Raw genomic sequence first — 13,183 nt, 5'->3', positions numbered from 1 at the left:
GTGTCCTGTTGTGTGGGCAGCCCAGGACCTCCAGACACACTGCCCAGGCTTGCGCCCCTGAATATCACTTCAGTGCTGCTAACACAGTGGTTTGGCTTCACCCCTGGAGGCGAACTCCATTGCCTCTCTGCACAATTTCAACTATACACAGCTGAAGGCTGCCTGGTTGAAATTCTGCAGGTTAAATGCAAGTAAGGCAGAGACCCTAGAACATGGGTAGGCATACTAAGGCCCAGGGGCTGGATCCGGCCCAATCGCCTTCTAAATCCAGCTTGTGGACTGTCCGGGAGTCAGCGTGTTTTTACATGAGCAGAATGTGTGCTTTTATTTAAAATGCATCTCCAAGTTATTTGTGGGTCATAGGCATTTGTAGACTCCCCCCCTTCAAAATATAGTCCGGCCCCCCACAATGTCTGAGGTACAGTGGGCCGGCTCCCTGCTGAAAAAGTTTTCTGACCCCTGCCCTGGAACCTCTTTTCATACTGGGAAAACCCAGTGCAAGTAGAGCTTTTCAGCTTTCTGTCTTGCTTGGGGGTGGGCAAGGCCCCCACCTCCAGAAGGCTAGGGCTGCCCTCTCAGGGACGGTTTGAATACGCAGTACGCATTTTTGCATATATGAGGAACTTTTGGGGCTGAGCTCACGGGTGAGACGCGATCGTACGGCAGTTTTTAAAAAACCGCATATATAAGAAACAGATGGAACCTCTCCGAAGAATGCAAATCACAGGAGAAAGGCGATTGTGGCTCTGTCCAGGCCTGCGTGTCTGTTAACAGTTGTCAAAAATTGTTTCTGGGAAGGGCAGGGAAGCAAAGGAGGCCCCCAGTCTGCCAGGCCCCAAACCAGACAGAGCTGTGTCTGCATGTGCCAATAGCACAAAACACCAGAGCTGTGAGTGCGAAGGGTTTTCTGGGGCTGCTGGGGGGGGGTCCCCACATTACAATTGCACCCAGAACCAAGATCTGCTAGCAAACACACCCAGACAATAGCCAAGAGTTTGACTTGCCTGCAGCTCCAATTCCCACCCATCTCCTCTTCAATGGTGGGGGCGAGTAGAGATCCCCAAATCTTAATCCTGGGTTGTTGTTTTTTTTGCTTTTTGAACAGAGTACAAGGAAATGCAGGAAGCCAGAAGTACAAGGAGTCGTTGCCACAGAGCTGCATGGAGAGAGGCTAAACCTGGCAATTTTGATGCAGATTGGTTTTCCCTTTCTTTGAATATATTATCAACAGATCCCTCCAGCTTCTCATTCTTCATTATGGTTTGGGTATTTAAATACCATATGATGTTCAGCGAAGTATGATTGTGATTTGGCATCCTACTTGGCTGTTTTTATTCCGTTCTTCAACTCGGTTTTACTTTTCCCTCTTTTCCCTCGGCTGCTTTTTCGGTCCCTACATGTTTTCGTATGCAAAAATTGGGGATGAAAACACCCCCCCCCCCTGTTTTGGGTTATAATATACAGTTTTCTTCATGGTAAAAGTTATGGGAAGAGGATTTGATGTTTACGGCTTGCTGTTCGTTGAAAGAAAACGACATGAAAATGATGTGCCATTGGTATTTGACACCTAGTAAAATTGCGAAAATGTATAGAACCAGTTCAAATGTGTGCTGGAAATGTAAAAGGAAAGAGGGTACGTTTTATCATATGTGGTGGTCCTGTAAAAGCTTTCTGGGAAATGATATACAATGAGCTGAAAAAAAATGTTTAAGATCACTTTGGTCAAAAAACCAGAGGCATTTTTGTTAGGCGTAATAGGTGCGGAACTACCAAAAGAAAATAAAAGACTCTTTATGTATGCAACAACAGCAGCAAAGATGCTTCTTGGCCAGAGATGGAAAGATGAAGTAGCGACCAGAGAAGAGTGGAAGACCAAACTGATGGAATACGCAGAAATGGCGAGACTGATGGGAAAGATCAGAAACCAGGAAGATCAAGTATTCTTATGAGACTGGAACAACTTTCTAACATATTTGAGACACCACTGTAAACAGTTGAAATCATTGGCAGGAATACAATGACACTTGTAATGTAACATGGATTTTGGATACTATGATTATATAACAGATAGATTGCAGTCAAAGATGCAGGAATAAAATTTAGAATTGGAACCCCTGAAGGGAAGGAAGGAGGCCTCAAGGTTCAAAAGAACCCCCTTTTTTAATGTGTGGAAATGTTATGTTCATGGTGTACAACTTTTATGTAAAACTAATAAAATTATATATATATGTCAGAGCTGCCTCCAGGTCCCAGCTCACAGAGGACCAACGCTAGCCGGTAGTAATGTACAAAAGTCTTTATTGAAGTACAGTTTCCATTTTCAAGCCGCAGCGCGCAGCTCTACGTCTTAGAAGCTAGACCGGCGAAGCTCCATCTGAGTCTCCACCCCCTGTACACCAGTTTAAGACTCTAACCTTACTCCACCTCTTCCGTCTCTCCTTTCTCCTCTGGGTCCTTCTGCCCCCCGGGGTCCCCTCCTTTCTGGACTCTTCTGACGCTGACCCCCCCTGACTCCTCTCCCTCCTTTCGGCGGGCTTTAGGACCTGGCTCCCTATCCGGGCTACCAACTGCGCCGCCCTCCTGTACATTTGAACTTGGCGCGCGCGCCCAGCCTCCAACCTTCCTCTTGACCGTTTCCTCGCTCTCCGATGGAGGCGTGGCCAATCCTGACTCCTCTCCTCCCGCTGGTGGTGAGCTTCCTGATCCCGATACCTGGGACTCCTCCCCCCTACTGCGCTCTGGTGGGGAAGCTGGTCCTGATTTCCAACTGCTGCTCTCTGAGTCCCCTCTGGCCCCTTCTTCCTGGGGTGTCCCCCTAGGCACCCCCCTTGCTCTGACCATGGGAGCCCCTTTCTGTGAATCTTCTGATTCGCTGGAAAGACTCAGAGACCTCGGGCCGCTGTCATCGCTAACATTTCCTTCGGATTCCTCCCCCTCGCTCTCTATTTCCTCCCTTTCCTGTGCCTCTGCTCCTGAGCCCCTGACAATATAATACCACCCCCAGAGGACAGTATATAGTTATACTGCAGCCTTCAATTTCCTAGCGCTGGGAGATTGTAGACGTTCCCCCCAGGGCCCTTAACCAGCTACAACAGGGTGGCCATAAAAGAGAGAGCAAAAGATAACACAGATTTGCATAATATTTGCATATGCTCATCTGTATGCCGAGAATAGATCATAGAATCAAAGAACTGTAGAGTTAGAAGAGACCCCAAGGATCATCTAGTCCAACTCCCAGCAATGTAGGAATCACGGCTAAAAATAAGCAGATAGGCTTTCTGATCTTTCCATTGCACTAATTTGAGGCTGAACAGCATATTGGAGAACGCTAAATTCCCCCTCCCCCTTCAGAGTTTTGGGGGTGTCTCCCACTCCCCGCAACCATTAAATGACAGTTGTGATGGTGGTATGATTATGGGATGGCCAGGTCAAGAGCATCCCAGATCCTGAGATTTCAGGGCCCAAACCTGAGTCCTAGGGGTGGCTCCTGGAGATGGAGGTTAATTGGGAGGGGGGGCAGACCTCCCAGCATGCCACCTTTCCCTCCCAAGATATCAAGGTGGCGCACATGGTTCTCCAATACCCCCTTTTATTCTTGCAACAACCCTGCAAGGTGGGTTAAGCTGAGAGGCAGTGACTGGTCCAAGGTTGCCCAATGAGTGAGGATTCGAACCCTGGTCTCCCAGGTCCTAGTCCAACAATTCCTGCTCAGAGTAGGAGCATCTCTCCAGGGACTCTCAAAGAGGCTTTCTGCATTAGCAGTCAGTGCAAGGCTGCGAAGCGCTGGAGTTAGATGCTGGGAATAGCCCCACTCCCAGGATCCACCACCGACAGTGTTAACTGCAGCATTTTGTAACAACTTGAGCTTCCAGACCAGGACTCTTGATAGCCCCATCTAGAAGGCATGCTAGAAAAATGCAACCTGTGCTGCTGAAAGAAGTACTACGACTCATGCAACACGGTGGCAACTACGTAATATACACCCAATAATTACCAAAATAATTATCCATTCTTTATCAATCTTCTGAGAAAAATACAAAGTCTTGTGCAAAGCCACAGAGACTTGCGAACTACCCAGTCTAAGATGAACTTATAGATTTTTCAAATGCTTAACTCAGTCTTTCGTTTTCTTTATCTTCACTTGCGTCTCTCGGTATTGTGAACAACACCAAACTTACCTTTCGTTGGTATCTTCATGAACTTACCTAAAAAGATAAAGAAAACAAAAGACTGAATTAAGTGGGACCTCGGGTTAAGTACTTACTTCGTTCCAGAGGTCCATACTTAACCTGAAACTGTTCTTAACCTGAAGCACCACTTTAGCTAATGGGGCCTCCTGCTGCCGCCGCGCCGCCAGAGCACGATTTCTGTTCTCCTCCTGAAGCAAAGTTCTTAACCTGAAGCACTATTTCTGGGTTAGCGGAGTCTGTAACCTGAAGCGTATGTAACCTGAAGCGTATGTAACCTGAGGTACCTCTGTATTTGAAAAATCTATTGAAACCAGACGTTATAAGTTCATCTTAGACTGGGTAGTTCGCAAGTTTCTGTGGACTTGCACAAGACTTTGTATTTTTCTCAGAAGATTGATAAAGAATGGATAATTATTTTGGTAATTATTGTGTGTATATTAGTCACCACCGTGTTGCATGAGCCATCTAGAAGGTATGGCTAGAATAAAGTATTGAGTTTTCTGTGCTCAGCCTATCTCTGTCCAAGGAGGGGCGTAGCTGGCAATGCAGCCACAGTTGGTAAAAGGCCGTCTTAGTCAAGAGGCTACCGGAGACTCAGGTGTGCGAGAGGCGAGGACCAGAAGACCCCCAGAGCTTGTTTTCGGCTCGCAATTTATTGCTCTACGTTTTGCTTCTCTGAGCTGCTGTCAATCCAAGCAACCATTGGAAAGATGGGATTAAAAGTGTTTAATTAAATGAATAAAGCCCTCGGGTTTCTACAGAGGACGTCAAATGTGAAAACACGACTGAGCAGCCGAGTTTTCACATTTGAGCCGAGACTCGACTCGGAGAGCCTCCCCAGGGTGCTAGAAATTCTGTGGCCTTTGCCCTCGCCAGATTGTCCCGGCCCACCAAGAGAAAATCTGTCAGGGGGTTGGACTAGATGACCCTTGGGGTGGTTTGCTTATGATTTCAAAACTTCCCCTGTGGGAAAAGTGCCCTGCCTAAAGGGCTCTCCACCCAGGCAGAAAGTCCTCGCAGGAGACGAAGCCGCGTTGAGAAGCATTTGGCGAGGAAAGAGGCAGGGATGTTTAACGCCATCGCACCATAAATTTAATAGGCTCGGGAGATTAATTGGAAATGTCAGACAGAGCTTCCCTGGTCCCTGCATTTAAAAGGATGCTAAGCTCAAGAAAATAGCAGCTGAATTGACAATTTGGAGGAGAGGAGATGGCGAAGGCTGTTCCAGCAGCTGACCCGAAGTTAAAGCGGTTTTCTCCCCACTGACTTTCTGCAATCATGAAGGATTATGCAGGACAGGAGTGATGTCTGAAACCCACAGCAGATAGACAGACCTGCTGGAGGATTAAGGCGTGTATCCGAGGCGAGGACATGGCCCAGGAAGAGAGTTTTCGTGGGCTCCCTCAGTCGCGTCTGCGTTTCAACGCTTCCTCTGAGGAACAGGCTTCTCCTATTTAAGAAACCGAACGTTCAAAACAAACTGAGCCTGTGTTACTGGAGCTTATAGGATTTCACAAACCAAGTGGAAAATGAACATATCAGTAGCAGAGGAACAGATCTCCAAAGCAGCCGGCCCAACGCAGCAGGAATCCTCGCTAACCGTTTCTCAGGGGAAGAAACCTTTGCCAGGCTCCCAGCGCATTCCTGACGGAGGACTCCGGAAAGAGCTGGAAGTTGTGCTTCTGCGTGTGGTCAAGGCTTCGTATTTTTGGGAGCTTAGCCCTAGCACAGAACAGATTGTCCCACAAGAGGGAAGGGAAGGAGGGTCAAAGGAGGCGGCTGGGCTGGAGCCGGCTGGACATTGAGATATGAGCTGGCTAAGAGGGTGCACAGAGGACCTGTGGCTTGCGGCTGCCTTCTCCCAGGGCTCTCAAAAGGCCTCATGTTTTGTCTGTGAACACTCCAGACTGTTTACCCAGGAAGGCAAGTGGCACCCTGAAGGAGCGGTTGCAGCTGTTACCTTCACAGCAGGGCAAGCACACAATCTTCCCTGCTGTGCAATTTGCACGAATCGCATGTGCAAAATTGCACGCAATATTGTCGAGATTCCGTAGAAAACAAAAGATGCTCTTGAGGACGAAGAGTGGCTCGGGACAGAAGGCAAAATAGCTCTTTCCCCACCAGACACGGCGATTAGGTGTTAGCCCTTGGGACTCACCAAATTAAAAACATGCCCATTATTTTCCTAATCAGCCCTCAGGGAGGCAGCAAGACTATTCACAGCAGCACAGCTATTAGGGACTCATTGGGCTCTTAAGGGACCGATGCTGCAACAATATGGATCTCAAATCTCAAATCTGTGCTGGAAAGAGGGTACCTTTTATCATATGTGGTGGTCCTGTGGGGTGGTAAAAGCTTTCTGGGAAATGATATATAATGAGTTGAAGAAAATGTTTAAGAAAACTTTTGTTAAAAAACCAGAGGCTTTTGGCAGGTGAGGAACTGCCAAAAGAAAATAAAAGACTGTTTATGTATGCAACGATGGCAGCAGGGATGCTTCTAGGCCAGACATGGAAAGAAGGAGAAGTACTGACCAGAGAAGAATGGCAGACCAAACTGATGGAATATGCAGAAATGGCGAGACTGATGGGAAACCAGCAAGACCAAGTATTTTTTTTAAAAAAATGGAATAACTTTTAAATATAGTTATAAGACCACTGTAGACAGTTGAAAATTTCAGGCATAGGCAAACTCGGCCCTCCAGATGTTTTGGGACTACAATTCCCATCATCCCTAGCTAACAGGACCAGTGGTCAGGGATGATGGGAATTGTAGTCCCAAAACATCTGGAGGGCTGAGTTTGCCTATGCCTGGTTGAAATCATTGGCAGGAATACAATGACACTTGTAAAGTGAAATGAACTTTGGTTACTATGATTACGTAATAGATGGATAATGGTAAAAGATGCAGGGGGGGGGGGGCGGAGAATAAATCTTTAGAAATGGAACCATGGAGGGAGGGGAGAAGGTCTGAAGGTTCAAAAGAACATTTTTTATTTTTATGTTTTGGAATGGTAATGGTTATTGCGTATGTTGTTGTTGTTGTTTAGTCGTTTAGTCGTGTCTGACTCTTTGTGACTCCATGGACCAGAGCACGCCAGGCACTCCTGTCTTCCATTGCCTCCCGCAGTTTGGTCAAACTCACGTTAGTAGCTTCGAGAACACTATCCAACCATCTCGTCCTCTGTCGTCCCCTTCTCCTTGTGCCCTCCATCTTTCCCAACATCAGGGACTTTTCCAGGGAGTCTTCTCTTCTCATGAGGTGGCCAAAGTCTTGGATCTGTCCAAGCTTCAGGATCTGTCCTTCCAGTGAGCACTCAGGGCTGATTTCCTTCAGAATGGAGGGGTTTGATCTTCCTGCAGTCCATGGGACTCTCAAGAGTCTCCTCCAGCACCAGAATTCAAAAGCATCCATTCTTCGGCACTCAGCCTTCAGCTTTTGTGTATAACTTTATGTAAAACTAATAAAAATCTATTTAAAAAAACCAAAAACCGAGGTTGCCTTGCCTGTCGCGGAGGTCTTCTTGAGCCTGCCTCGGCAAGCCTTTAGAAATGTGGCATAAACGTTTGTGCTCAGACAAGTATTCCAAGAGGCAGTGGAGGGAGGCTCTCAAACACGCCTGGATATGCTGGCTGCAATAAAAGGTTTTTAGGTGGCATCTGAAGCCGTGTCCGTGAGGGGGCCTGGCTCATGGCAGCGAGCGGGGGATTTTCTGGCGGCCGGCAGAGTGGATGTCCCACGGCATTTGTGGCAGGGCCACTTCCAGCATCTCAGACTGGTGGAATAGGGGTGGTGGTGGCAAGACAGTCCACAGATATTAGGGCTTTCGTTTACTAAAAAGTAAAGCCCTAAGCAGGTCCCAGGAACAAGCTGGCAGCCTGAACAGATTTCTGAGCGCAGGGTGTGGAACCTCCTTCGCTTCGAAAAATTAACAAGCCACTTAATTGAAACCAAAGAGACTTCAAAGTGGTTTTTTGCTGGTTCTTTATCTTTAAGCTGAACTTGGGCCAGGCACTCTTTCAGCAAAAAAGGGAAAAAGAAGAAGTCTGTCTTCTGTGAAAGGAGGGCACACAGGTGCCAGAGTTTGGGGCAAGCTCAGGTGAAACGCTCCTTAGATCTAGCTGAGCAACTTGCACCTATTTTTGCAAAAGCATCCTTTGGCTTCTGCACTCAGTTATGCACTCCCCTGGTCAAAGGTGGTCTGTTTGTAACCAGTGTTTGCTAGTTTTGTTTTTGGATACATCTTCAACTCCTTGAAAGATTCCATCAATGATGTCTCCGAAAAATTCTACACATCACTTGGGAAGACAGGAGAACTAATGCCAGTGTACTGGAAGAAGCAAAGATCACCAGTGTTGAAGCAATGTTCTTCAACATCAACTTCGTTGGACTGGTCATGTTGTGCGGATGCCTGATTATTGTCTTCCAAAGCAACTACTCTATTCTGAACTTAAAAATGGAAAGTGTAATGCTGGTGGTCAACAAAAGAGGTTTAAAGAATCTCTCAAAGCAAATCTAAAAAAAGTAGTATAAACACTGACAACTGGGAAACACTGGCCTGCGAGCGCTCCAGTTGGAGAACAGCCTTGACCAAAGGTGTCGTGGGCTTTGAAGACACTCGAACTCAGGACGCAAGGGAGAAACGTGCTAAGAGGAAGCCATGCTTGCCAAATCCACACCGTGATCAACTCCCACCCGGAAACCAATGTCCCCACTGTGGAAGGATGTGTGGATCCAGAATTGGCCTCCACAGTCACTTACGGACTCATTGTTAAAACCGTGTTTATGGAAGACAATTTTACTCGGCTACGAGGGATTGCCAAAGAATAATAATAAATAATAATAATAAATTTTATTTATACCCAACCCTCCCCTGCCAGAGCCGGGCTCAGGGCGGCTAACACCAGCAAAATTACAGTAAAAACATAATAGGGGAAAAAACCACCAATTTAAAATACAGGTTAAAATGCAATTTAAAATGCAGCCTCATTTTCAAAGTAGCCCATAGATCAAAACCGTAAGGGGAGGGAAACATAAGGGTCAGACTGAGTCCAAACCAAAGGCCAGGTGGAACAGAAGAAGAAAGAAGATATGGAAAACCAATAAAAATATTATTATTATCATTTTTTAAAAATCTGCTCCGTTTATCAGTAATGCTATGTCTTATTGTTTCCTGAAAACCAAGGAGCTTTTGTGATCCTTGATGGAAGCCCCTGGAAAGAGGCCCTTTCTGCCGCCAACTGAGGCTTGGCAGGGGGGGGGGTGCTGGGGATGAGAGAGGAAGCAGGCGGCGTTTGCCCCCTTCATTCTCTTCAGGGTGAAGAAGAAGAATCCTGCAGAACTTGTTTGGGCCAGTCAGCATTCCAAGGAGGCCGCCTGGTCAGAAAGGCCTCTTGAAAAACTTGTCTGCGCAGAAAAGGGGAAATAAGTGTGCTGGGCTGAGTTCTCGCCCATTTCTCCTTCCTGCCTTGAGAAGCTGGAAGGGGGAGGCATTAAATGTTGGTGGGGGCCAGCAAGGGACATGAAGGATGGAGAGGAATGGGTGAGTCTTCTTCCTTCCATTCAGCTGGTGCAGAATTCGGCAGCCAGGTTGCTCCCTGGGGCAAGACGGTTTGAGCATCTTTTTTATTTATTAATAGTTTTTATTGCATTTTGTGTCTTACATAAATCCAAAAGAAAAAAAAAGAGCCCAACGTTCAAACCAAAAATAAATATAAACAAAAACATTACAATACATATGAACTAAATAAACATTTTCCCTCCACCATAATTAATATTCTGAATTATCAATCATTAACATACTAATCTTTTGAGATGACTTCAGTCCACCTCAATACGAGTCATTCTTTAATTAACTGCCTTCTTTAGATGTTTCTCATTTCTTGGAATTATATGGTTTATTTAGCAGGCGCCCCCAAACTCAGCCCTCCAGATGTCATCAGTGCAGGTATGAAAAATATTTAATTTAAATTTTTATCATCTACAGTACTGTCTTATTTATTTTATAGTACAGTGCATTGATTATTGCTTTCATTTTATGGATCATTGGTCTCGTTAGATAGTAAAATTCATGCTAAATTGCTGTTTTACGGGTTGATTTTAAAAGTCTGGAATGGATTAATTCGTTTTGCATTGCTTTCTATGGGAAAGCGCGCCTTGGTTTTGGAACGCTTTGGTTTTGGAATGGACTTCTGGAACGGATTAAGTTTGAGAACTTAATGATAGATAGATGATAAATAGATAGATGATAAATAGATGATAGATAGATAGATAGATAGATAGATAGATAGATAGATGATAGATGATTACAACTCTGTGAAACTCAACCTCTGTGGCACAATTTGCCTCAAATCCATTCTAAGTTGTATATGTGTTTTCCGTAAAAAACACACAATTTAGCTCCCACCTCCAAAGTTTGAGAGCCGGTGTGGTTTACTGGTTAGAGCGCTAGTCTATGACCTGGGAGGCCAAATCCCTTCCCCCCCATGAAGCTCTCTGGGTGGCCTTGAGCCAGTCACTGCCTCTCAGCCTGGCCTCCCTCACAGGGCTCTTGTGAGGAGAAAACGGGCGAAGCGAGAAGCACGCATGCCCCTTTGAGCTCCTCGGAGGAAAGGTGGAACATAAATGCTGTAAAGAAAGAAAGAAAGAACAAATGCAATTTATGGGAAGAATGATGCAGCACCTAGCACAGTGCATTACGGCAGCTACAGGCAGAAAAACCATTAAATGGTCCGCAAAGGTTCTTGGCAATTTTCTGGAGGTCTGTGGGAGGGAGGGGGAGTTTGGGACCCCCAGATGGAGACGGTCCTGAGGCAGGTGGACAACCAATGGTTGGTCTCAGTCCAAGGTACCTCCCTGCCTCCCTGCTTTGGTTTCTGCATGTTTCTCCCTTGGTAAGCGATGAAACATAATATGAAAGATGACCTTTGCCTTCAGCTCTGAGTGATAGCTCTGTTTATTAAATTGCAAGCGATAGCACACTTCTCAGAGAGGCACCCATAGGCGGGGCTGGGCGAGATGCAAAATGTGTTTCAGTTTAATTGATCAGCTGAAAGGCAGGCGATTAATCTGCTGCGGGGGAAAAGGGATAATCAGTTGACAGCCCTGATTTCAATTGGCTTTGCTGTCTGGGGCCCCAACCATTGAGGGAGTGGGGCCCAGCTGCAGTTTAAAAAGATCTGGTCCAGCATTCTGTTCTCACAGGAGCCAGCCAGATCCTTGTGGGAAATCAGGAAGCAGGTTGTGAGCACAAGAGCAACTCTCCCCTCTTGTGCTTTCCAGCAACTGGGATCCAGGAACATTGCTGTCTCGAACGGTGGAGGCAAAGCATAGCCACCATGTCTAGTCGCCCTCCATAGCCTTCTCCTCCTCCATGCATTTGCCCAATCCTCTTGTAAAGCCATCCAAGTTGGCCATCCCTGCCTCCTGTGGGAGGGAGTTCCGAAGTTTACCGTATTTTTCGCTCCATAAGACACACTTTTTTCCTCCTAAAAAGTAAGGGGAAATGCCTGTGCGTCTTATGGAGCAAATGTGTGGTCGATCACTGGCTCCCTTTCCAGCTCCTTACCCAGGCTTCCATTGTTGAATGTTCTGCAGATGGAGGCTGTTTGTTTCCCCAGCGACATGTGACTGGCTGATTAGATTATCTGTCTGGAAACTGTAGAAACGGCTCCCTTTCCTTTTCTAAAGAAGCTGCAGGTAACTGTGAGTTGAACCCCATAAAAACAGGATTTCCCCCCTTTGCAAGGTAAGCTCAACAACTTTGAGCTGATCCTCAAAAAAAAAGGGGCTTTCCCCCTTTGCAAAAGAAGCTGCACAACTGAGAGCTGATCCGCCCAAAAACGGGGCTTTCCCCCTTTCTTCCTCTAAAAACTAGGTGCGCCTTATGGAGCGAAAAATACGGTAATTCTGCGCTGCGTGAAGAAGTCCTTCCTTTCCTCTGTCCTGAATCTTCTGGCATTCTGGCTTCGTTGGCTGTTCACGAGTTAGGAGAGAGGGAGGAAACGTTCCGTCTATCCGCTTTCTCCATGTCAGGCATGGAAACCAAGCCAGATTATTGTGCTTGTCCACCAATCAAACCAAACCAATATTGTGCTTGTCCATATAATCCTGCTTTGTTGCTTACTGCAACCACTAGGATGCTATAAGATCCACTATCCTGGAACATTACATATGGTATGTACAGTAGTTGAAGGCTTTTTTATATTATTTTTGCTGGAAAATGTGTGAGATTACCATATTGTATTTGTTTGCCTTACCTGTACTTCTGATGAAGCCTAGATGGCGAAACAAGGCTAATATTCCAGAAATCCTTGTCTTAGACTCTGTGAAAGGATTCTGTGGAACTGTAACAACTCTTCATGTGGATTATTGGACTCTGTGAACAGACAGGTGGAATAGAAACTTATACATGTATGGACCTTATGCATGAACGGAATATAGAATGAACTGATCCACTGGGTCTTCTGCTTTTTTCGTTGAACTTTATGAGACTTCCATTGAAATCTACAATTTGATACAATGAATGGTATAGCTTATTTATTCAAAAATACAGCCGGTTACGTCTTGTGTGTTTATTGAGTATGTTTCACGTAACCATAGATTTGTTGTTGTTTTGCTAATGCATGGAAACCAAGCCAGATGAGGAACGGTTGAAGGAGTTGAGTATGTTTAGTCCAGGAAAGAGGAGACTGAGAGGAGATATGATAGTATCTGTTTTTTCTGTGTGTTTTTTTAAATTTAATTAATTAATTTAACACAATTATTACAAAATATAAACAAAATATTGCAAATACATACATACATATATATTTCAGATAAGCACACATTTATAAAAAAAGATCAAAAGAGAAGAAAAGAAGAAAAGAAAAAAGAAAAAAGAAGAAAAAATAGAGAGAGAAAAGAAGAAGAAAATTTGGAAGAATTTCTTCCAAATTTATTCTACAAATATCTCAATATGAAATATTAATAAAATTTCATTGATTGACTTCCAT

General features: G+C 45.4%; 1 long non-coding RNA gene across 1 annotated transcript; it reads left to right on the top strand.

The window, feature by feature from the left end:
* The first annotated feature begins 7,482 nt into the window (after window positions 1-7,482).
* Window positions 7,483-12,642, top strand: LOC114584469 (uncharacterized). Its single transcript, XR_013390614.1, has 2 exons — window positions 7,483-9,732; window positions 10,096-12,642. It is a non-coding gene; the product is annotated as an uncharacterized LOC114584469 (long non-coding RNA).
* Window positions 12,643-13,183: the final 541 nt, after the last annotated feature.

The sequence above is a fragment of the Podarcis muralis genome, chromosome 14 (genome assembly GCF_964188315.1).
Source record: "Podarcis muralis chromosome 14, rPodMur119.hap1.1, whole genome shotgun sequence".
NCBI lineage: Eukaryota > Metazoa > Chordata > Lepidosauria > Squamata > Lacertidae > Podarcis > Podarcis muralis.
Note: the sequence above shows the minus strand (reverse complement) of the source record. Positions and strands in the feature narration are given on the sequence as shown.